The sequence below is a fragment of the Hippopotamus amphibius genome, chromosome 10, assembly GCF_030028045.1.
Source record: "Hippopotamus amphibius kiboko isolate mHipAmp2 chromosome 10, mHipAmp2.hap2, whole genome shotgun sequence".
Classification (NCBI taxonomy): domain Eukaryota; kingdom Metazoa; phylum Chordata; class Mammalia; order Artiodactyla; family Hippopotamidae; genus Hippopotamus; species Hippopotamus amphibius.
Window position 1 is genome coordinate 97,443,510 of NC_080195.1, and position 27,024 is coordinate 97,470,533.

Genomic DNA, 27,024 nt, shown 5'->3' on the forward strand with positions numbered 1-27,024 from the left:
TAAATATTGGTTAAAAGACTGCTACACATAATATATTTTTGGAAATACAATAAGACAAGTTGGAAAATGCAAATAAATCTACTTAAACAGAGGAATACAACTTTAAAAGATTTCAAGTTTGGTGGTTAGATTCATATTCTTCATTTCGGCATTTTACCATATCAAATATTGTGGTGTTAGAGTATGTTTCCTGTGTCCTAATCTTCACTTTTACAATTTACAAAACACACTTTTTTTTTTTTTTATGATTATGGTACTGTTTAAATGGTGAGGGAAGGGGACAAACACTTATTAATTCTGTGAATTCAATAAATTTCACCCAAGCAAAAAATCACTTAAAACTGGGAACCAATGTATAATTTAGAACAGATTGTTCCACACTTTTAAAATAATTAAAACATAAATCTGTTAAATCTAAAAATATATGAGTGGGTCAGACGGAGGTATAGCTTAGGTGATCTGCCCACCCCCATGGTGGTGCCGTGTGCAGGACTCATGCAGTACCCTGCTTTGGCTCCTGTCCCCTTTCATCCTGGAGACTCCCGGTTGGGTCACCTTTTATGACCCCCCAGTAGTCTTCTGTTTTGTGTTCCCAAATCCAGCTGGCAGAAGGGCCAGCTGAGAGAGGAGTTGGGCTGGACCAAGTCCTTCAGAGACCACCTCACGACTGAATATTCGTTTAATCCAATACTTGGACATTAGTCTGAGGCTTGGACAGTCTTCTATAAACACCTCTATCACCAGGACAAGCAACCCCAAAAGCTTGGACAACCATGAGGAAACAAAGAAACCCCATGCAGGCAAAGGAGCAGGAAAAAAACCCACAAGACCAAATAAATGAGGAGGAAATAGGAAAAATGCCTGAAAAAGAATTTAGAGTAATGATAGTTAAAATGATACAAAATCTCGATAACAAAATAGAGAAAGTACAAGAAACAGTTCATAAGAACTCAGAAAAACAAACAGCAATGGATAACAAAATAACTGAAATTAAAAATACTCTAGATGCTATAACCAGCAGAATGACTGAGGCAGAAGAACGAATAAGTGAGTTGGAAGATAGAATGGGAGAAATAAATGCCACAGAGCAGGAAAAAGAAAAAAAAATAAAAAGACTAGAAGACAGCCTCAGAGACCTCAGTGATAACCTTAAACGTACCAACATTCGAATTATAGGCATCCCAGAAGAAGAAGAAAACAAGAAAGGGTCTGAGAAAATATTTGAAGAGGTTATAGTGGAAAACTTCCCCAACATGGGAAAGGAAATAATTCACCAAGTCCAAGAAGCACAGAGAGTCCCATACAGAATAAACCCAAGGAGAAATACACCAAGACACATATTAATCAAACTAACGACAATTAAACACAAAGAAAAAATATTAAAAGCAGCAAGAGAAAAGCAACAAATAACATATAAGGGAAAACCCATCAGGATAACAGCTGACCTTTCTACAGAAACTCTGCAGGCCAGAAGGGAATGGCAGGATATACTGAAAGTCCTGAAAGAGAGAAACCTACAGCCAAGAATACTCTACCCAGCAAGAATTTCATTCAGATTTGAGGGAGAAATCAAAAGCTTTCCAGACAAGCAAAAGTTAAGAGAATACAGCACCACCAAACCAGCCTTACAACAAGTGCTAAAGGAACTTCTCTAAGTAGGAAACGCAAGAAAAGGAAAACACCTACAAATACAAACCCAAAACAATTAAGAAAATGGTAATTGGAACACACATGTCAATAATCACTTTAAATGTCAATGGATTAAATGCTCCAACCAAAAGACACAGACTGGCTGAATGGATACAAAAACAAGACCCTTCTATATGCTGCCTACAAGAAACCCACCTCAGACCAAGGGATACATATAGACTGAAAGTGAAGGGATGGAAAAAGATATTCCATGCAAATGGAAGTCAAGAGAAAGCTGGAGTAGCAATACTCATATCAGACAAATTAGACTTGAAAGTAAAGACTATTAAAAGAGACAAGGAAGGGCACTACATAATGATCAAGGGATCCATCCAAGAAGAACATGTCACAATGGTAAATATCTATGCCCCCAATATAGGAGCACCTCAATACATAAGGCAAATGCTAACAGCTATAAAAGGGGACATCGACAGTAACTCAATAATAGTGGGAGACTTGAACACCCCACTTATATCAATGGACAGATCATCCAAACAGAAAATAAATAAAGACACACAAGCTTTAAATGACACATTAGACCATCTCGATTTAATTGATATTTATAGGACATTCCATCCAAAAACGACAGACTACACTTTCTTCTCAAGTGCACACGGAACATTTTCCAGGATAGATCACATCTTGGGTCACAAATCAAACCTCAGCAAATTCAAGAAAATTGAAATCATATCAAGCATCTTCTCAGACCACAACGCCATGAGACTAGATATCAATTACAGGAAAAAGACTGCAAAAAAGACAAACACATGGAGGCTAAACAATTCACTCCTAAACAACCAAGAAATCACTCCAGAAATCAAAGAGGGAATCAAAAAATATCTAGAAACAAATGACAACGAAAACACAACAACCCAAAACCTATGGGACGCAGCAAAAGCAGTTCTAAGAGGGAAGTTTATAGCAATACGGTCCTACCTTAAGAAACAAGAAAATGATCGAATAAACAATCTAACCTTACACCTCAAACAACTAGAGAAAGAAGAACAAAGAAACCCCAAAGTGAGCAGAAGGAAAGAAATCATAAAGATCAGAGCAGAAATAAATGAAAAAGAAAGGAAAGAAACCATAAGAAAAATAAATAAAACTAAAAGCTGGTTCTTTGAGAAGATTAACAAAATTGATAAACCATTAGCCAGACTCATCAAGAAAAAAAGGGAGAAGATGCAAATCAACAGAATTAGAAATGAAAAAGGAGAAGTCACAACGGACACCTCAGAAATACAAAACATCATGAGAGACTACTACAAGCAACTATATGCCAATCAATTGGATAACCTGGAAGAAATGGATACACTCTTAGAAAAATACAATCTTCCAAGACTGAACCAGGAAGAAATAGAAACCATGAACAGACCAATCACAAGTACAGAAATTGAGGCAGTGATTAAAAATCTCCCAACACACAAAAGCCCAGGACCAGATGGATTTACAGGTGAATTCTATCAAACATTTCAAGAAGAGTTAACACCTATCCTTCTCAAACTCTTCCAAAATATTGCAGAAGGCGGAGCACTCCCAAACTCATTCTACGAGGCTACCAACACCCTGATACCAAAACCAGGCAAAGATGTCACAAAAAAAGAAAACTGCAGACCAATATCACTGATGAATATAGATGCAAAAATCCTCAACAAAATACTAGCTAACAGACTCCAACAGCACATTAAAAAAATCATACACCACGATCAAGTGGGGTTTATCCCTGGGATGCAAGGTTTCTTCAATATACACAAATCAATCAACGTGATACATCATATCAACAAATTGAAGGATAAAAACCATATGATCATTTCAATAGATGCAGAAAAAGCTTTTGACAAAGTTCAACATCCATTTATGATAAAAGCTCTCCAGAAAATGGGCATAGAAGGAAATTACCTCAACATAATCAAAGCCATATATGAAAAACCAAAAGCCAACATCATTCTCAATGGGGAAAAACTGGAAGAATTCCCTCTAAGAACAGGAACAAGACAAGGGTGTCCACTCTCACCACTATTATTCAACATAGTTTTGGAAGTTTTAGCCACAGCAATCAGAGAAGAAAAAGAAATCAAAGGAATCCAAATTGGAAAAGAAGAAGTAAAATTGTCACTCTTTGCAGATGACATGATATTATATATAGAAAACCCTAAAGACTCTACCAGAAAACTGCTAGCACTCATTGATGAGTTTAGTAAAGTAGCAGGATACAAAATTAATGCACAGAAATCTCTTGCATTCCTATGCACTAACAACGGAAGAGCAGAAAGAGAAATTAAGGAAACTCTCCCATTCACCATTGCAACCAAAAGAATAAAATAACTAGGAATAAACCTGCCTAAGGAGGCAAAAGATCTGTATGCAGAAAACTTTAAGACATTGATGAAAGAAATCAAAGATGACACAAACAGATGGAGGGACATACCATGTTCCTGGATTGGAAGAATCAACATCGTGAAAATGACTGTACTACCCAAAGCAATTTACAGATTCAATGCAATCCCGATCAAATTACCAATGGCATTTTTCACAGAACTAGAGCAAGAAATCTTACGATTTGTATGGAAATGCAAAAGACCCCGAATAGCCAAAGCAATCTTGAGAAGGAAAAATGGAGTTGGTGGAATCAGGCTTCCTGACTTCAAACTGTACTACAAGGCTATAGTGATCAAGACAGTATGGTACTGGCACAAAAATAGAAAGGACGATCAGTGGAATAGAATAGAGAACTCAGAAGTAAGCCCAAACACATATGGGCACCTTATCTTTGACAAAGGAGGCACGAGTATACAATGGAAAAAAGACAGCCTCTTCAATAAGTGGTGCTGGGAAAATTGGACAGCAACATGTAACAGAATGAAATTAGAACACTTCCTAACACCATACACAAAAATAAACTCCAAATGGATTAAAGACCTACATGTAAGGCCAGACACGATCAAACTCCTAGAGGAAAACATAGGCAGAACACTCTATGACATCCATCAAAGCAAGATCCTTTTGGACCCACCTCCTAGAATCATGGAAATAAAATCAAGAATAAACAAATGGGACCTCATGAAACTTAAAAGCTTTTGCACAGTGAAAGAAACCATAAACAAGACTAAAAGGCAACCCTCAGAATGGGAAAAAATAATTGCCTATGAAACAACAGACAAAGGATTAACCTCCAAAATATACAAGCAGCTCATGCAGCTTCATACCAAAAAAGCAAATAACCCAATCCACAAATGGGCAGAAGACCTAAATAGACATTTCTCCAAAGAAGACATCCAGATGGCCAACAAACACATGAAAAGATGCTCAACATCACTCATCATCAGAGAAATGCAAGTCAAAGCCACAATGAGGTATCACCTCACACCAATCAGAATGGCCATCATCACAAAGTCTGGAAATAACAAATGTTGGAGAGGGTGTGGAGAAAAGGGAACTCTCCTGCACTGTTGGTGGAAATGTAAGTTGGTACAGCCACTATGGAAAACAATTTGGATGTTCCTTAAAAAACTACAAATAGAACTACCATATGATCCAGTCATCCCACTCCTGGGCATATACCCAAAGAAAACCATAATCCCAAAAGAAACTTGTACCATAATGTTTATTGCAGCACTCTTTACAATAGCCAGGACATGGAAGCAACCTAAATGCCCATCAACAAATGAATGGATACAGAAGATGTGGCATATATATACAATGGAATATTACTCAGCTATAAAAAGGGATGAGATGGAGCTATATGTCATGAGGTGGATAGAACTACAATCTGTCATACAGAGTGAAGTAAGTCAGAAAGAGAAGGACAAATATTGTATGCTAACTCACATATACGGAATCTAAAAATGGTACTGATGAACTCAGGGACAAGAACAAGGAAGCAGATACAGAGAATGGACTGGAGAACTCGAGGTATGGGAGGGGGTGGGGGGTGAAGGGGAAACGGAGAAGAAGCGAGAGAGTAGCACAGACATATATATACTACCAACTGTAAAATAGTCAGTGGGAAGTTGTTGTATAACAAAGGGAGTCCAACTCAAGGATGGAAGATGCCTTAGAGGACTGGGGCAGGGAGGGTGGGGGGGACTCGAGGGAGGGGGCGTCAAGGAAGGGAGGGAATATGGGGATATGTGTATAAAAACAGTTGATTGAACCTGGTGTACCCCCAAAAAATAAAAAATAAAAAAAAATAAAAATATATGAGTTATTCAAAAAATGTAAAGATGATTGTGAAAATACTACTTTTGCTATAACATTGTTCATAGAATGTCTTGGATTTGTTTGTCTCTGTCTCTCTTTATAACTTAAAAGGACTGCCCTGAAAATCAGAGTTTTACCCTTTACAGTCTTGGATACATGGCATGAGAGATCAGGTACAGGCCTGAGCCCAGAATGCAGGAAATGAAAAAGTTATGGGAACTGTACCACTCAAGGTTCTCCAGAGAAACGAACAAATAAGAGATATGGGGGGAGGGAGAGAGAGAAAGGGGGAGAATTAGTTAAGAACTTGGCTCACATGATCATTGCAGAGGCTTGGTAAGTCCAAAATCTGATGGGAGAGGTTGCAGACTGGAGACTCAGTTGCAGTTCATGTCCAAAGGCAGTCTGCTGACAAGTCTGCAAGAACCAGTGTTGCAGACAAAGACCAAAAATATGACTTTTTTCTGCATACAAGAATAATTTATTTAAAATTTTGTTTCCTCTTTCATGGTTTGAAAGGAAACTTTTCATCGATATAACAGAGTAAGCTGATATGAGGAAGTTACCCTTTCAATTTCAAGCATATAAAAACTTACGTAATATATTTCATATTGTAGAACAAAGCTTTTAGTACAAAGCAAAATAAAAGTAATATTTAGGTGTCAGAATTAAGAGAACCATCCAAATCAAAGCCATGAGAGAACACTAAAGATACTCAACCTTGGATGTGGGCTTTGGGCCTGGGTACTGGGATCCGATGTTCAGGTGAGGATGAAGACAGGACCATGCCCGTGTCCAGTGGAAAACTGTATTCCCTTGACAAATCTATGCAGTTAGTCCCATCTGTTAAATGGAGATTTAAATATCCCGCTTACCAACTCAAGGAATCATCATGAGTTAGACATCTACTTGAGTTAGTGGGTAAAAATGGAGTTATGCATTAAAGTCCAAGCCCTATCCCTATGTCTTAAATGGGTAATACTTAAAGTAACAAATTATTGTTACCTGTGAGGTTTACCAGCCCAGAGCTGAGAAGTTAACATACTTCTCTATAAATACAAAAATATTTAGGTCTTCTACAGCTCACAACAAATATTACTCCCTTACACATTCCCAACCCAGATAGCTGTGGCACCTTAGAAAAACAATTCCCTCTAAAGAAAAGTTCACATAACAAGTACATATACTTATACACATACACACTTATATAGAGAAACAGAGGGAACATGACCACTATAAGAGCCGTGGATGTAACAAATGGCAGAATATAGGTGATCCACTGTATCCGTGGGTTCCACATCTGCAGATTCAACCAACCGTGGTTGAATCTGTGCATGCAGAATTCACAGATACAGAGAGCCAATTGTACTGTGGCATTTCGTATAAGGAACTTGTGCATCCAGAAATTTTGGTATTCGTAGGAGTCCTGGAATGAATCCCCTGTACCCCCAGATACTGAAGAATGACTGTATACACCTGCAGAACTCATGATGGAGCAATATAAATGGCAATTTAAAATATGTGTGTCTGAAGCACCCAAAATGATGGAGATAAATATGAAATCCATAAGACAGAAATGCTATATCATTTAAAAAAAAGAAAAAAGAAAAGATAAATTTGAAAAAGAACTAGCAGAACAGCAATTCTACGAATGACAAAATGTAACCAGTAAAACAAAATTCTAGGAGAACACATATAATCAGTATATTGATTATAGCTAAAGAGAAAATCAGTCAATTAGAAGATAGATATGAGGAAATCTTGGCAAATCCATTACAGAGAAATAATGCATGAGATATATTGATATATGTGAGACAAATTAAAATCCATGCAGAATAGGATGAGAAACACCATATACTTCTAACAAGAATGTTACACTTAAAGGCACCTTGATAAAACTATTGTAAAACTTCAATGTTTGCAGGAAACAGGAAAACTTACTATATTAGTTTGCTAAGGCTGTCATAGCAAAGCACCAAGGACTGAGTGGCTTAAGCAGTAGAATTTTGTTTTCTCATAGTTCTAGAGGCTAGAAGTCCAAAATGAAGGTGTCTGCAAGATTGATTTCATTCAGAGGTCTCTCTCCTTGGATTGCAGATGGCTACATCCTTATTGTGTCCGCACATGGCTTTTCCCTTTGTGCACATGCACCCCTGATGTCTCTTTGTGTGTCAACACTTCCTCCTTTTGTAAGGACACCAGTCAGAGTGAATTAAAGCCCCACACTAACAGCCTCATTTTAAAGTAATCACCTCTCTACAGACTCTATCTCCACATACGGTCACTTTTCGAGGTACTGGGTGTGAGGAATTAATCATATGTTTTTTTTTGTGGGGGAAGAGGGCACAATTCAGACCACAACACTTAGCAAAGAACAAAAACAGATTTCTTTAAAAAGACTGACACTCAGACCACCATTGCAAAATAGTTGCCAGGAGAAAATGGCATAATGCCTTCCAGATAAGGATGAAAAACAATATTAATCTAGAAATCCATAACCAGAGAGGATAGTTTCAAGAAGTAGAAAAAACATGTTAAGAGATAAAAATAGAGTTATTCATATCTTATTACTTAAAAATGCACTGGTAGTGAGATTTTTAAAGAAAAAAAACTAAATTTTGAGGAATAAATGATAAAGTATCAATCTTAAAGAATTTTAAACATTTTTATAGCTGAACAATTATTTATTGTAAAATAGAGATGATTATGAGGTTGATGATGTGATGTAGATAACTAACGTGGAGGCTGTTAAAATTAGATAGAAAAATTGTAGAATAAATAAAATCTGTGAAAAAGCATGATACATAACTGTATGATCTTAATTACATAAAATAGATGCTTAGTTGTGTAGATACACAAACGAGACCTAGAAGGACACATCAAATGGTAAACTGCTTGTGATTATGGATGACTTTGTTTTTTGCTTCTTGTGTTTTTTGGTTTCCTATTATGCAGATGTTAACTTTTAAGAAGTAAATATTATTTTAAAAACCTAAAATAAAATAAAATGAAATGTAAGGTGAAAGTTTTTTTTCAGCATTTAGTATACTGAGTTATTCGTATTGTGTTACTTCTAATTTAAGGAGAAAGATATAGTGAACATTTTAGATTTTGTTAAGTAAAAAATAGTTTTAAAAATTATATTCACAAGAAGCTTAAAATTAGAGTGTGCAATTTCCAAACTAGCAGAAAATGAAGAAATAATAAAAATATAATAAATTAAGCAACAATAAAGGTGAAAATAAACAAGCAGAAAAGTATGGTAATAAAGCATGAAATAAGATCATAACAACAAAAGGAAAAACATCTTCGTGTATATGTATATATGAAGTTGAATGAGTAAAGAACAAAATTTATGTAAGATTTATGTAAGCTTTAAAATTCACATAGCAGCACATATATCTTGTTTATGGTTATGTGTGTTTATGTGTATATAAAAATAATATATAGTGTATATATATATGTATTATATATTCTGTATTACTATATATGTTAAAAACAAACAAATATTGGAAGCAAAATATACATACTAAATTCTAGGGGAAAAGAATGTAAAAAGAAATAGGTAGTGGAGGAGTTAAAGACAACATTAATTTTATCTGTTGTTTGTAAGGTTATTTTTAAAAACTGTAACAGTAAAAAATAATAAATTGAAAGGGCTGGGTTAAAGAATTTCTAAGTTTCTGATTCTTACTGGTCTTATCCTTTTATATTTCACAAGATCAGCTGTCTAAACTCTGATTTTATTTCTGACGGATTAACACTTATTCATTGTGTACAGCCCCTGGTCTAAATGTTTTATATGTATGTTTTAATTGATTTAATTGATGTGGTATGTTTTAATTGATTTAATCTTCACAACTACTGGAAGAGAAAGTTACTATATTATTAAAGTCATTGTAGGCTCATGTGCTTAAATAACGTAGCCAAGGTAACATAGCAAATGAGTGACAAAATTCTAATTCCAGTTCTGTCAAACTGGCACCAGAGTCAATGTTCTCATCTACACCTCTGTTATGTATTTTAAATGTTTTAAAATTGTATTTCAATATACACAGGAATTAATTTTCTCATCGAAGTTATTGCATCTGGATATTTAAACGATTTTCTGTAATTTTCACCAGTTTTAAGAGAACAAACATATGTCTTTTTTTTATTACCTGAGAGGAAAATCAGAATCAATATAGTGATTAAAGAGAAAAAAATGTGAGATAAAGTTTCCTTAAAACTAAAACAGATTCCAGGCAAAAATAGTTTCCAGTTCCCATAGAAAAATGGGTACTGAGAAAATGAGTTGACTGTTCAAATCAGGACTATTAGGGCTAAAATGAATATTTTAACATAGTAGTACACAAACTATTACAATACAGTAGTTCCCTAACTATGCCCTAAGAACCAGAAGCTAACAGATTTTTAACATATTTTAAAAAACATGGAAAGATTAAAAGAATAATGGGGACTTCCCTGGTGGCACAGTGGTTAAGAATCTGCTTGCCAATGCAGGGAACACAGGTTCAAGCCCTGTTCTGGGAGGATTCCACATGCCAAGAAGCAAACAAGCCCATGTGCCACAACTACTGAGCCCACGTGCAACAACTACAGAGAAGCCCGCTTGTCTAGAGTCTGTGTTCCACAACAAGAGAAGCCACCACAATGAGAAGCCCACACACTGCAACAAAGTGTAGCCCTCACTCTGTGCAACTAGAGAAAGCCCACACACAGCAGTGAAGACCCAACATAGCCAAAAAAATAATACTAAATTAAAAAAAAAATGAATGTAAAAGAATAATGAAGTACATCAACAGTATTTCAAGTTAACTTTTTATTTATCATTTACTATATTTTATGTAAAGTCTGTTCTATTCTCACATACAATTCTTGTTAGTTTTTGTTTTACATGACTAATTTCTTTATTAATTGTATTAATTATATTTTTCTATTTCTTTAAGTTTTAAAAACAAAGTTTACATGTTTTCAATAACTGAGGCTATTATTAAGTCTGTAGATCAAGATTTCAGACAAAGCAAAACAACAATGTGAAATATGTTTTTATATGGCAGGAGAGACAGTCAATTTTGCAAATGCTACACAGGCTCTGCAAATTGAGGATTGCTTTATAAAAGTCATTTTTCTAAGTGAAATCTCTTTTACAGTTAAAATGACAATGGCAACAACAAAACTGTTACTTCCACACTTTATATTTGTAACATATTTTGCTTTTGAAATGCATAATGGACAGCTAATAGGACCACTTACAGTTGGATGTCACTGTAGTTTTTGAACTACTACATTGCATCATTTGAGTCTTTACCCTTTTTCAAACACATTTTTTTGCTTCTTGAGTAACACTCCATCAGTGTTGAATACTTTTTACAACATAACTTGTAAATTCATTTCTATCCATTAAAATAGATGGGCTTTTTAGCACCATTTTGAGGAAAAGATTCATCAGCTTTTTACAAGCAGGTATAAATTTGAGATTATATAAATTGACTACAAAATAAAGTTGACAGAACCCATATAAACTCATAATACACTTTTTATATATTTATGCAAGCAGTTCTAAAAGAAATTTTAATTGAGAGGGCAAAGTTAGATGTAAAGAAAAAGTCTGGAAAACTCAAAGTCTGAATAGATCCAGGATGTGTAGAAAGAAATATTGAGGGATTTGACCTGCAAACTATCTGAAAACTGGAACATAAGTACCACAATCATGAGTCACATGTACGAGTATGTATATCTGAACTTTCTTGTTAATATGTACCTTTGTAATATTTCATGTTGCCCTTTCTTTGCAGTTGTGTAAGTATGGTTATGAAGAACATCAAACCCTCAATAAGAGAAAGTTTTCTTTTTGAAAAGTTAAAGCTATGGGAAATACCTTAAATCTATATTACAAGACTGAAATGAGTCTACCCATAGTTCAAGTTTTATAGGAAAATACCATCTTTGTTTTTTGATTTTTTTAAATATTGTCTTAATACATAAAAAATTACATTTGTTAAATGTTTTCAGTCACCATTAATTCAACAACACTCATCTATTAAAAATGAAAAGGAAGAATGAATTTAAAAATTTACCAAATTTGGATTTAACATAGAAAAGTGATCACTAAATAATTTTCTCACTCATTTTTAAATTTCTACCTACAAAATGTTTTATTGAAATTAATAAGATGATATAGGTCATAGAAAAACAGAAGATCATGTAAAAGCAGCGTCTTTCTATCAGTAAATCTAAAAGTCAATTCTTATTATATTTTGGAAGAAGATTAATTGCCTTCTTTTAGAAACTTTTAAGAAATACATTAAAAAGATAATGGATTAAATATACAAAGTACTATATATAAAATAGATAATTAATAAACTAACTTGACCGTATGGCTGTGGATAAAGACTCAGGATTATACTTGAAATACTCCCTTCATTTGTATCCTTTTTTTTCAGACATTAAAAAAAAGTTATTTCAGGTTAAAATATAACTATATTAGCAAAAATTGATATACGGTGTGGTGATAAAATACAGACCCACAATCCCTTATGTACACATATAAAATGCAGAAAGTTCTTTCTGTATATTGGACACCAATACCTGATTTAGTTAAATTAATTTATGAGAAATTCTAGCATGAAGTAATGTGAGGTTATTTAACAAATTTCTGTATCCTATTTAGTGCTAATATTCATATGTTTTGTTGTAGGTTTATAAATACATTTGATTGCATAGTAGGTGCACTCTTTCAGAGGCCCTTATGTACCCCCTTAATGGACTGAAACCATGGGAAAGCCTGAACTAATACTATAGTTGTAGCATTGGGAGCTTTTCACAGTCATTGTACTGCAAGAAAAGTGTTATCTTGCATTCTTAAACTCTGAAAGCATTTTGCAACAAAATGCCATCACCCTTGACTGAGCCCTGTCATACTTGTTTATAGCAATAGCCATCTAAAGCTCCTCCCTTTTTCCAACCTTGCCCCCTACCATTACAATACAATACAGCACAACACAACACAATACAATACAAATCTGCTCTCAATACAGCAGGTAGATTGTCTTTTAAAATGTGAATTGAGTCATATAAATCTTCTACTTGGCAATGAAAATAATCAATAAGTAATCTATAAAAGGAATAGAAAAGAGTTTTAATTGAGCCAAACTGAGTACTATACCCTGGGAGACACAGATTCAAGAAGTATTTGAATTGTATTTCTCTGGACTACAAAATGAGGGAGGTTTATAAAGGCAAAAAACCCTCAAAATTACATAAGTTGTTTGTCAAGAATTGGAGCTGGCAATAAATAAAGGTGCTTGTTAAGCAAGGATTGATTGGGGTCCAAAATGATTGCCTCGTTACAGGGAGAGATCTTGAGACCACAACGTTGCAGCTGAAACCCTGTAGCAGATATTGTTTTGAGAATAGCTGGTGGTATCCCTGAGTCTGATAGAGGTCAGAAAATTCAAGTTCTCAGTGATGTAAGACCATGTCTGAAACCATAACCCCAATGGTCACCTGGCTCCATTTTGGATACCTGAAACATAATTGGTTTATTTTGATTTTAATTGCATTATTTTCTTTAACAGTTAAAGCAGATGTACAATGCATGTTTGGCAGGCCATAAGACAGGATTTTCTAGTTAGTGTAAAGTTCAAAGCAAATCACATATAAGCCAAAATGACTTCTCCATACCTCACTAGATGAAAATTTCTTCCATCATACTCAGCATCTTACAATGGTGTCCCATATTTTTTAAGTAAAACGAAGCCCTTAAATCAGACAAAATGCCTGTAGGGATTAGTTCACAAATTACTCTTCAAATTCATCTCCTGCTACTTGCAGTGACCTCCATGTTGGTGTCCCTCTCACATAGCTCAGGGCTTTTGCAAATACCATATCTTCTGCCTGGAAGGTTCTTTCTCAATATATCCACCTGGATAACTCTATCATCCTTTCAGTCTTTGCTGAAATTTCACATTTATGATAAAGTCTATCCTGGCCACCTATTTCAAATTGCAACAGCCTCTCTGACTCCACTGTTGCCCCTCAATGTCTGCACACCAAGTCCTCCTTATCCTGATGTCTTTCTTAATTTCATATCACTTAGAACAATTTAAATTACTCTATAGTGTATTTCTTTATTATGCTTAATGAAAATAAAGGCAGGAATTCTAATCTGTTTTATTCACTGTTATATGCCAAGTTCTTTAGAACAAGATCTGTTACACAGTAGTATGCAAATCTGTTTCTTGTATGAGTAAATAATTAATTAGCATGATGCTATAGTTATTGACAGAAATTATACACTATCATCACTGTAGTATAGGATTATTGGAAAATAATGGATAATAGGAAGACCTGACTTTCTCCTTTGTTCTGTAATTATTTGGATGTGCTAACTACCATCAGACAAGTCACTTAGCATAGGTCTCAATTACACATATTATCAGTTAAAAAACGATTATAATAAGAGGACCTCAAGCTAGATTATTTCCAGTTTCTTTCAGGTTTCACATTCTGTCATTCATAAGAATGCTATGGTTTTCTCTTACAAAGAACTAGAGGTATTCTAAATGTTAATCAATATATAAAGTAACAGTTGGAAGATTTAACAAATTGTAGAAATTGAAAGAATTACTGTTGAGTGAATTAATGTGTAGCATTATTTTTATGATTTTAAACATTCAGATGGTAAGTTTATGACTGAGTTACAAAATATAATTCTAGGAGTAAAAAGAGAAATGAGTTCCACTGCCATCTTTTCCATACTGGGAATACAATAAGGGTAGCAATAAAAACACAAAATCCATTAATGGGTCACATTGTGCTAAGTGCAATGAGAAATGACTCTTGTGGGATTGTGGAAAGGACACATCTGGAAGCAGGCCATGGGAATTAAATTTATTCTTACTCTTGTTAGTTTGACAAATGAATCTATAGTTGGCAATGGATATTGACTTTCAGAGCAAAATGGATGACCTAAACATTCACAAAATTTTTCTGATACGAATAAGATGTTAATCCAATAATAAGGCTGTCAACAGTTAGTGGATTTCCAGTATTTATGAAAATGTTGCCTTCTCTATCTGCATGGTAAGTAGAAGAGGGTACAGTTTACACTAATTTATATTTTCACTAAGAAGTTAAAAAAAAATCCATGTCATCAATTCAGAAAGCCCTTGAAAATTGAAGGGAAGATTACATTAGTCATAGTGCCTAGCTTTTCACATTATTTAAGCATTAGCATCTTTGATTCAATATCAACATTTAATTGAATATCAATATTCAAGTGCAGCTAAAATAAATCAACATGATAAATAAACATGTATATGTGTAAAGGAGGATGTAAGATTCATTGAAATGTATTCATATAAGTGACATGCAGTGTGAAGTTAATCAAAAAAGATTTTTTTAAAGCTCAATTTTCTCATCCATGTATCAAGTAGTTTTCAGTATATATATATACACACCTAAGTTTTCACTTTACATCAGGATAAACCAGCAGGAAGCATTATCCAGAGGCATGCAATTGATTAGGAGGGTCCTGGGTGCTTAAATCAAAAGCATAGAAAGAAGGAGGGAACCTGGAAAATGAGAAATTATAGAGCAATTCTGAGTGAAGAGACAAAGGGAATTCAAGGCAAAGTGTTCATAAATGGATGTGAGGGTATTAAAGCCAGAGTATGAGTTCAGCAAGCACCCCTATTACATATGTTTCAGATGGACATGGTAAACATGCATGGACCATTCACACAGCTATGTTGAAAATACAGTTGGGCCAAAGGGATATAATATGAGTCACACACACACACAAAAAGCTATGCTAGCCAAATTCCCAATATTATATATGTGAAATAGAATACTTTACAACTCATATTAAATAAAATGTAATCTTAGTTAATTCAATGTTCTAATAGCATTTTATGAAACACAAATGTACCATATTTATAAAATATGATAGCATTTTAAAATTGGCTTTTCTGTTTCTATCATTTGGCTCATTAAACTCTCAGTAGATTCACTCATTCATTAATTCAACCAATGTCTATTGAGGGTTCACTATATATAGTCTGGCACTCTTCTACCATGAGGAAAAACTAATGATTGAGGCAGATAAGTATGTAGTTTGCATGGAGCTTACATTTTAGGAAAGACTAAGAGCTTATATTGTGCAGAACCTAGTAAAAGTTGAGCTCTTACTACTAATATAATTTGGTTAATATCCATAGACTTGCAATCTTTGAGAAACAGATTTTCTAAATCACCACCAATGCATCTTATGTTACAATCGTCTATCATTACCCACAAATAAACCTGACAAAGTGATTGATCTGTATATATTACATATCCACATAATATATATACAATGTAATATACTAAACTCAGTTTGATTTTTAACTCTTTACTGAGGTTTATACAAATAAAGATAAAGACTTGGCTAAAACACATACTCTTACACTAATATTTATGCAATTGCTTGAGTGCTATTTGAGAAATACTTGAAAATTAGTTGGGTTGGTACAGAACTCAAGGTTAGCAAATGCCCAGCAAGATCTTGATTTTTTAAGATAAATCGTCTTGAAAAATTTTATAATAGATCAACATTTGGTTTCTATATTATTCAAGATGTTTTATTTGAATATTCACCTAGAACAATGTTTCCGGTTTAAAACAGCTTGAGTATATTTAAAATTGAAGATATCATTCTGATATTTTTTTATTATTTAAGATTATGCATCAAACATTAGAAAAAGGCAGGGTCAGGAAATCTTTTTAATGCACATGCAGGTGCTAGTCAGTGTGGCTTCTGATAAACTGTATTCATCTCTTCAGAATATAGATTCATGTATTATTAACTTAAAATGAATGATAGAAGATAAAACAGCAATATTTATTTATTTCAATGCCTTCATCAACATTTGCATAAAGGAACTGTTAATAGCCATGAAAAAAAGATGAAGCATATGCTGGTTCATATACAGTCCATCATGACCAAAAATATATATTTAAAAGATTGTTGTACATAATTTCCTCTAACGGAGGCTTTCATATTTCTTTCCTCTGAAGGAAAAGCTGCAGTTATTGATTTCCATTGCAAGTTGTCATGTATCCATCTTTGAATCATCAAAAGATCGTCAAATAATGTGACGGTCTTTCAGGTATAAACTTATGCTTCTTTACTCTGGGCTGCTGGGATGGAGCTTGGATCCTGTAAATTACATTTCTCCATTAACAGGGGGTTCCTAGAAGATACTGCATTAGGAGCACTAGAGGGGAATTAAAAGGTAAGAGTTGGCAGAATAATTTACTCCTTTCTGCATGCATAAAGTTTCTACTAACTTTGTCCCATCAATGCCTTTCATTTTAGCAACAACTGAGCAACAGTTGGTTGCCTTATCCAATATTTCAGTGTTTCCAAGATTAGCTTAATTCCATCTACTCAGAAATTGCCAGTGGCAGCCAGGCAGAACCCTCTCCTGAGAAATCTGAGTCCAAAATCCATGGGCCTCTTCCACAATTTTAGATTCCAAAAACCCCAAACTCTTCCCCTTTGTTAACTCAGTCCTAGTGATGGAAGAAGATTTGTTCATTTAATATATTTCAAACACTTCAATTTTCCCTATTTCTTTGCAGCTGTGCAATGTCCTTGTAACCAATTCCCTCTGTTGAATTAACTTGTGTGGTTTCTCTTTTCTTGGTGGGACCTTGAATGACAAAGATATTGTTATTAATAGGCTAGCCAGTGACATTTTCTCTTCAACCAGGGACTATAATAAACCTAAAAATTTTTCTAATATTAAATTTTAACATATAAAAGTCTAACTCTGATCTGCATAATATCACATAGACTCATTTCTCCTTGCTCCTCTCTACTAAGTACAACTATAACTCTGGCTATAATGCAGTAGGCAACAACAATAACAAAAAACTCTGAAAGAAGGAAAAGAAAAAAGTGAACTTGTTAGGGCCCGCAAGACTGGGGGTAGAATGTAGTGGCAGTGATTACTCAATAGAAGATCCAGCTTGATGTTTCCTAAAATCCAACAGAGCCACAGAAGTGTCTTAGACAGGCCTAGTTCTACCACAGATCAAATGATATTCTACTACAGTGAGGTACCCAGCCAGGAGGTGCTCTTCACCTGGATGGAAAAAAAATCACTTTCACCATCTAGAGACATCTGGGAAAGCTCTTTCTATTTCCTCAGTCATCACTAGTATGGTTTAGTGGGAATCCCAGTAGTTTCAGATAAACCAAGCAGGCCAAATAGAACAAAACAAATTCTGGAAATTAAATTGTCCTGGGAGCATGAAAAGCTGCTCAACATCACTAATAATTAGAGAAATGCAAATCAAAATGAAAATGAGGTATCACCTCACACCGGTTAGAATGGGCATCATCAGAAAATCTACAAATAGTAAATGCTGGAGAGAGTGTGGAGAAAAGGGAACCCTCTTGCACTGTTGGTGGGAATGTAAATTGATACAGCCACTATGGAGAACTGTATGAAGGTTCCTTGCAAAACTATAAAATAGAATTACCATATGACCCAGCAATCCCACTCCTGGGCATACACCCAGAGAACACCATAATTCAAAAAGACACATGCACTCCATTGTTCACTGCAGCACTATTTACAATAGCTAGGACATGGAAGCAACCTAAATCTTCATCAACAGATGAATGGATAAAAAAGATGTGGTACATATACACAATGGAATAGTACTCAGCTGTAAAAAGGAATGAAATTGGGACATTTGTAGAGACATGGATGGTCCTAGAGACTGTCATACAGAGTGAAGTGAGTCAGAAAGAGAAAAACAAATATTGTATATTAACACATATACACGGAATATAGAAAAATGGTACAAATCAGCCAGTTTGCAAGGTAGAAACAGAGACACGGATGTAGAGAACAAACATATGGGCACCAAGTGGGGAAAGCAGGGAGGGTTGGAGGGGAATGAATTGGGAGATTGGGATTACCATGTATACATTACTAATAAGAAAAAAAAAAATCAAATTGTATACTTTAAATATATGCAGTTTATTGTATGTCAATTGTATCTCAATAAATGTTCTTAAAAATAAATAAATAAATAAACAAATAAATAAATTGTCATGGGAGCCATAGCCAAAAGTATTAGGCAAAGACTTGTGTGCTAAACCTAAGCAGAATGATTGTCTGGTAAAATAAAATATTTAATTGGATTCAAAGTGTTCTAAAATAATGAACAAAATTTTGAATGTGCAATTGAAAATCACCCACCATACCAAGAGCAAGAAAAATTACAATTAGATTGAGAAAGGACAATCAACCGATGCACATGACAAAATCAGACATTGGGATTAACTGACAGGATTTTAAAACGGTTGTTATAAAAATTCTTAAAGAAGAAATTATGTCATCTGGAAACAAATGAAAAGAGAAAATATGAGCCAAGAAATAGAAATGATAAGAAATAAGCAAACAGAAATTATAGAAGAGACAACATAATAGGAAAAAAAAATGTGCGTATGGGCTTAGTAGTAGATAAGATTTGACAGAGGATATAATCAATGAACTTGAAGACAGATCAATAAAGTTTACCCAATTTGAACAACAGAGGGAAAATGTGGACAGAAAAAAAAATGAACAGAGCTGCACAAACCTGCAAGACAGTAACAATTATCCTATATCTGCGTCATTAGAGTCCCAAAAGAAAAGGAGAAAGAGGGATGAAAAAAATACTTAAGAAATACTGGCTGAACACTTCACAAATTTGACAAAAGACATAAATCTATAGATTCAAGAAGTCGAGTAAACCACAAATGGGATAAATCTGAAGAAAACTATACCACGGTTTCTCAAAATTAAATTCTTAAAAACTAAAGATAAAGGGGCAAAACAATGAAAGCAACCAAAGAGAAACAAATGCATTACCTATAGGGGACTACTAATTTGAATGGAGTATATTTTTTTTACTTGAAATCATGGAGAAAAGAAGAAAATGGCATAACATTTACAAGTGCTGAAAAAAAGGTGCCATCAACCACAAATTCCATATTCAGCGAAAAATACCCTTCATGAGTGAAGAAAAAATAAAGATTAAAAAAAAAAAGCTATCACTAGCAGAGCTGCTCTTAAATATTGACTAAAGTTCAGTTTATCAAACAAAAAGCAAATGATAAAGAACTCTTAGAATATCAGGAAGGAAGAATGAACAGAAATATGGGCACATTCGATAGACTATCCTACTCAAAAGTTTTAAAAGTTATATTTAATAATTGAAACAAAGTATTGAATATAATATCATTTTGTATTCAACACAAAATCTAAAAATTAGGAATGTGACAGACCTAGGGCAAGTGTTAAAATGTTGATACCAGACATTTTCACGATGTTGATTCTTCCAACCCAGGAACATGGTATGTCCCTCCATCTGTTTGTGTCGTCTTTGATTTCTTTCATCAATGTCTTAAAGTTTTCTGCATACAGATCTTTTGCCTCCTTAGGCAGGTTTATTCCTAGGTATTTTATTCTTTTGGTTGCAATGGTGAATGGGAGAGTTTCCTTAATTTCTCTTTCTGCTCTTCCGTTGTTAGTGCATAGGAATGCAAGAGATTTCTGTGCATTAATTTTGTATCCTGCTACTTTACTAAACTCATCAATGAGTGCTAGCAGTTTTCTGGTAGAGTCTTTAGGGTTTTCTATATATAATATCATGTCATCTGCAAAGAGTGACAATTTTACTTCTTCTTTTCCAATTTGGATTCCTTTGATTTCTTTTTCTTCTCTGATTGCTGTGGCTAAAACTTCCAAAACTATGTTGAATAATAGTGGTGAGAGTGGACACCCTTGTCTTGTTCCTGTTCTTAGAGGGAATTCTTCCAGTTTTTCCCCATTGAGAATGATGTTGGCTTTTGGTTTTTCATATATGGCTTTGATTATGTTGAGGTAATTTCCTTCTATGCCCATTTTCTGGAGAGCTTTTATCATAAATGGATGTTGAACTTTGTCAAAAGCTTTTTCTGCATCTATTGAGATGCAAATGTCTGTACTACCCAAAGCAATTTACAGATTCAATGCAATCCCGATCAAATTACCAATGGCATTTTTCACAGAACTAGAGCAAGAAATCTTACGATTTGTATGGAAACGCAAAAGACCCCGAATAGCCAAAGCAATCTTGAGAAGGAAAAATGGAGTTGGTGGAATCAGGCTTCCTGACTTCAAACTATACTACAAGGCCATAGTGATCAAGACAGTATGGTACTGGCACAAAAATAGAAAGGACGATCAGTGGAATAGAATAGAGAACTCAGAAGTAAGCCCAAACACATATGGGCACCTTATCTTTGACAAAGGAGGCACGAGTATACAATGGAAAAAAGACAGCCTCTTCAATAAGTGGTGCTGGGAAAATTGGACAGCAACATGTAACAGAATGAAATTAGAACACTTCCTAATACCATACACAAAAATAAACTCCAAGTGGATTAAAGACCTACATGTAAGGCCAGACACGATCAAACTCCTAGAGGAAAACATAGGCAGAACACTCTATGACATCCATCAAAGCAAGATCCTTTTGGACCCACCTCCTAGAATCATGGAAATAAAATCAAGAATAAACAAATGGGACCTCATGAAATTTAAAAGCTTTTGCACAGCAAAAGAAACCATAAACAAGACTAAAAGGCAACCCTCAGAATGGGAAAAAATAATTGCCTATGAAACAACAGACAAAGGATTAATCTCCAAAATACACAAGCAGCTCACGAAGCTTAATACCAAAAAAGCAAATAACCCAATCCACAAATGGGCAGAAGACCTAAATAGACATTTCTCCAAAGAAGACATCCAGATGGCCAACAAACACATGAAAAGATGCTCAACATCACTCATCATCAGAGAAATGCAAGTCAAAGCCACAATGAGGTATCACCTCACACGGATCAGAATGGCCATCATCACAAAATCTGGAAATAACAAATGTTGGAGAGGGTGTGGAGAAAAGGGAACTCTCCTGCATTGTTGGTGGGACTGTAAGTTGATACAGCCACTATGGAAAACAATTTGGAGGTTCCTTAAAAAACTACAAATAGAACTACCATATGAATCAGTAATCCCACTACTGGGCATATACCCAAAGAAAACCATAATCCCAAAAGAAACTTGTACCATAATGTTTATTGCAGCACTATTTACAACAGCCAGGACATGGAAGCAACCTAAATGCCCATCAACAAATGAATGGATACAGAAGATGTGGTATATATATACAATGGAATATTACTCAGCTATATAAAGGGATGAGATGGAGCTATATGTAATGAGGTGGATAGAACTACAATCTGTCATACAGAGTGAAGTAAGTCAGAAAGAGAAGGACAAATACTGTATGCTAACTCACATATATGGAATCTACAAGTGGTACTGATGAACTCAGGGACAAGAACAAGGACACAGATACAGAGAATGGGCTGGAGAACTCAAGGTATGGGAGGGGGCGGGGGGTGAAGGGGAAACTGAGACGAAGAGAGAGAGTAGCACAGACATATATATACTACCAACTGTAAAATAGTCAGTGGGAAGTTTTTGTATAACAAAGGGAGTCCAACTTGAGGATGGAAGATGCCTTGGGGGACTGGGGCGGGGAGGGTGGGGGGGACTCAATGGGGGGGAGTCAAGGAAGGTCGGGAATATGGGGATATGTATATAAAAACAGATGATTGAACCTGGTGTACCCCCCCCAAAAAAAAAAAAAGGTGATACCAGTAGATTGTAAGTCACATAGGTATTGAAAGCAAAAAAATTGTACAAGATATATCACACAAACAGTAGTGAAAAAGCAATAGTGACTATTATTAATACCAGAGAAACTAGACCTCAGAGCAAAAAATAATTGCTAGGGACAAAGAGGAACATGAGAAACTGATAAAAATGAACAATCAACAAGGATTCCAATGTATAACCATCCTAATATATTCTCACACACACACAAAGCAGCTTCAAATTACATGAAGCAAAAGCTGATGGAAATGGAAGAAGTAGACACACTCAAAATTGTAGTTGGAAAGTTCAACGCCCTAGTCTCAGTAATTGCTAGAAGTACTAGACAGAAGATTGTCAAGAATATAAAAGAACTAAACAGCACCTTATGTGTGGGGGCATCATGTTAGAAATACATAGCAGATATGCCAGGAACAACTAGAAATAGAAGTAAGAGAATATATAGGATAATTTTAAGATACTGTGGAACATTTTTGCTGGGGGCATGTAAAATTAACACTGTAAGAGCTTAATCAAAGTAGACTTAAGAAAGTTTTTTTGCTTTTGCAAACATATGTGTGTGTGTGTGTGACTGTGTTTGTGTGGTGCAGGAAATGACATTGTAGCAACTAGGAATAATGTAGAGAAGCATAAAGTTTAGAATTGAAAACTAGAAGAAGAATTTTATAAGAGTTTAGAAGATTCTTCCCAGATCATTCTCAATTTCTTGACCTACTATTGAAAAAGAGTCCGTTCAAAATTCTTTATCAGGTAAATAATATGCTTTTGGTTTTGGAGAGCAGTCCTGAATACATTTGTGAACTGAGCTCCAAAAATTCATGTATATCATATAAGAAACATGATTATCATCTATAATTAATCTAGCCATCCCTCTTTCTATAAAAAGCCTCCATAGAATTTTGGTGTATTCACCAAACGTGTATTAAAAGTAATTTTCTTACAACATTTCTACATTGTTGAATTTTAGTTTTTTTTATGATGTCAACATTAGACTGAGTATTGCATAATGTTTGTATTATTTTCATTCAATTCATTAAATTAGGTAAAAGTCTTGAGTATTATATGTTAGATGCTTAATAATAAGATCTTTTGAATAAAAATACTGCCAACAAAATTTCTTGCAATGGCAAAAATGAAAGTAATGATGTTACCTTTGATTATTTCTCATATTTATAGGATCAATCTCTTCTAATAAAAGAAAGCCTTGAAGACTGAAAAGAAAAAAGAAGAGGGACAGGAGGAAAAAGAAAAGGAGAAGGAGAGAAAAATTAATATCATTATAACTATTACACCTATTTTCTTCTCAATTTTATAGTTTATTTCTTCAGTTCTTTCAAAACCTTGTGGCTCCCCAACTAAAACAGGAGGAAGGAGAAAGGGATGGAGGCATGTTTCAAAAACACTTATAATTGGAGTCTAAAGTGCTTTCTGTCTGATGCTTTCTCTTTACATAAGTAAGACTATGGTTTGTAAGTAGGGGATGAGGATTGGCGAGAAAGGTAAAAGCTGTGGTCAGAGGTTGAAGAGACTAGAGAATGTGTGAGTACATTGTGGGGGACATTACTGGAATGAGCTAACTAGAGAAATTGAATGGGGTACACAAAACAGTTCTGAGTGCCCAAAGGAGATGGATACCTTAAATTATTTTGGAGTTTACACATGCAGCTGAATGACTCATTCCAGCAGCAGTCAGCATGTAAATGTGAATACCAATACCAAGAAAGAAGGCAAAGTATTGACTTCATCCAAGACGAGGGTTAAGAAAGAGTAGGTAAATCAAAAGAAAATAAATCAAAGGAGTATGACAAAATATGGGATTGACAACATTCTTTCAAATAAAAATTCATGCTTTATTACAGGTATTTTTTAAATCATCTTAAACTATCACTATCTGAAAAATGTCCTTTCAATTCCATTGAGTCTAATCACTTTCTCGCCATTAAAAACAATAGATGGAAAGCACATACCCTTCTTGGGCTACTGTGTGTGGTTCCTAATCTTCCTCGAAATTGACATTACAGAGCATCATAACTTGTTAAGATTTGTTTTTAGCTATCTTATTTTGGCACTGAACTTCCTACTTATTCTTCTTCAGATTGATGCTTTGTCACTTAAAATCTAGAAAATAATGTTGTATCTTTAAGTAACAGGCAAGTTGTGCTTTCCAGCACTTTTCTAAAATCTGAGTAGTCTTTTTTTAGAGTGACACTCAATAGAATTTAAAGCGAATTGGGATTAAACCTGAAAACTTCATCAGCATTTATAGAAATGCAGCAGATAGAAACGAACACATTAATTTTGAACAAGAGAGACATTTTCCCTGAGGTTTTTTTGACCACTGTCTTTGAATGTATGGGCGCTTTTTTTTTGTTTCTGTGAGCTTTATTTCCCTTGCATGATACAGACCCTGTGCTTAAGAATACACCTTGCAACACTTTCCCAATTTTATAGCAGAAATACAGAAGCCATGTTTAAGGAACAAAATATAAATAACACTTATTAATAGACTGTATGTTTTGCCAAAAGAAAGGTACTAATTCAGTTCTTTATGCAACATTTTGTACTTTTCTTTTAAATGTATGATATTGATAATAATCCCAGTCAAGCACATTTACAAAGATGTGTCCCACCTAGATTTTTATTACTTCCCTGAACTGTGAGTCACAGTTACACAATCGCTAAGATCTGTGATAAGAAAAAAAAAAAAAAAAAACCTTCAAATTTTAATGACTGATTTATTGTATTTTGTGTTTTGTGAGTTACCAGAGAGGAATTGCAAGTACTCTTTCAACAGAGAAATAGAGGCTTATTTATACCAATTATGCCGAAGGAAAGGGAAGTGAAAGCTTATATAAATAAAATTGAAGTATTCTTTCTAGTTTTAGTTTTTTTTAGGAAATGGAGATCTTAAAAATTAGGTCTGCATCAAGCTCATAATAAACCATTTCTTAAATTAGTTTAGAAGCTGCCCTTTATTTTATTTTTAACTCTGAGAAATTGCTTCAAAATTACTTCCACTGTTGGCCAACACTGCATAAAAATAAGTACTTTTAGAGAAATATTTTCAGCATAGCTTTTAAAAGACAATCAAAGATAATATAGACATTTGTGGAATGATGAGCTACTACTAATCAGTCAAATATTTACTTGAAGCAAATTTCAAAGCTGACTTGGCTATGTGGACATGACTAAACACTTTGCATATAGCAATCAGTATTGTCACAAAACAGTATTGTCTATAGTTCTCTTAGCCCACTAGATTATCATGGCCAAGGAGGTGTGATATAACCTTCAGATGAGGTGGCTTGACCAATAGAATTTCTTTTCTCTAATTTATAACAAATTCACAAGAAACACACAAACTTACTTGTGTTATGATATAAGTGGGGTCAGACAAAAACATCAGCGTATTCTCATCTTTTTAAAAATGAACTCATTTAGTTGTCTGGCATGCCAGCAAATTTTTAAAATAACGCAAGCAATATGTTATTGCTACATGATTTCAACATCACCCTCAGTCCTAAAACAGAAGAACACATGTCGAGAGAGAGAGAACAAAAGTTGTGTCATATCGGAGCTGTAGTTCATCTTGAGGTCTCTGCTGTTGCACTCATTGCTCTGTTAGGGATGACTTGTTACTCAGAAATTATGTGGATATCAGCCAGTGTTAATGTCCTTCATGTTCCTAGTTGACATGACATTGGCCAAAGTTTTCACCTTAGGAAGATGACTTTATATCAGGTGCCTTATAATAAGAACACTTCTTCATAGACTTAAGTGCTTAAGCCTTTAAAAGATTCTGCACAGTTAAGGCAATTCCAAGTCAGAATTTGGACGCAAACCTCCTCTGTCAACTATAGTTATTCCCACCCCTCCATTCAAATATAGATGGCACCTAAGTATTGGTGAATCTCTGAAGAATTTCCCTCTTGCTCTTTAAAATCATTTCTCTGGGACTCTGCAAAACTGATGTTTGAGGATCCTTTCGTTCTTTGTATGTGGTCCTTTGAGCATCATGTTGAATGAGAGCAGCTTAAATGCTGGCAGGCGTGCTGTAGGCCTGGCTCTGAGACTACACCTACTGATCAGGTACAATGAGCAGAGTTAATGCAAGTGGAATGGAGCAAAATGTCATGGCCTCGAATTCTAGCTTTTTCTTACCTAGTAACATGAACTTACAGAACTCTGTTTGGTCTGGGGATGGAAGCTTCATCTGTCAAAATACTTTGTCTCTCATATTCCCATAATCCCAACAAACCCTGGTAGGTGATAGTATCTTAAGGCCTTATAGTTGCTCAGAAACAGACCTCAGAGGATTTGGGGGACGGACAGAGTCAAAATTCAAACACATTTATGGTCATCTGCA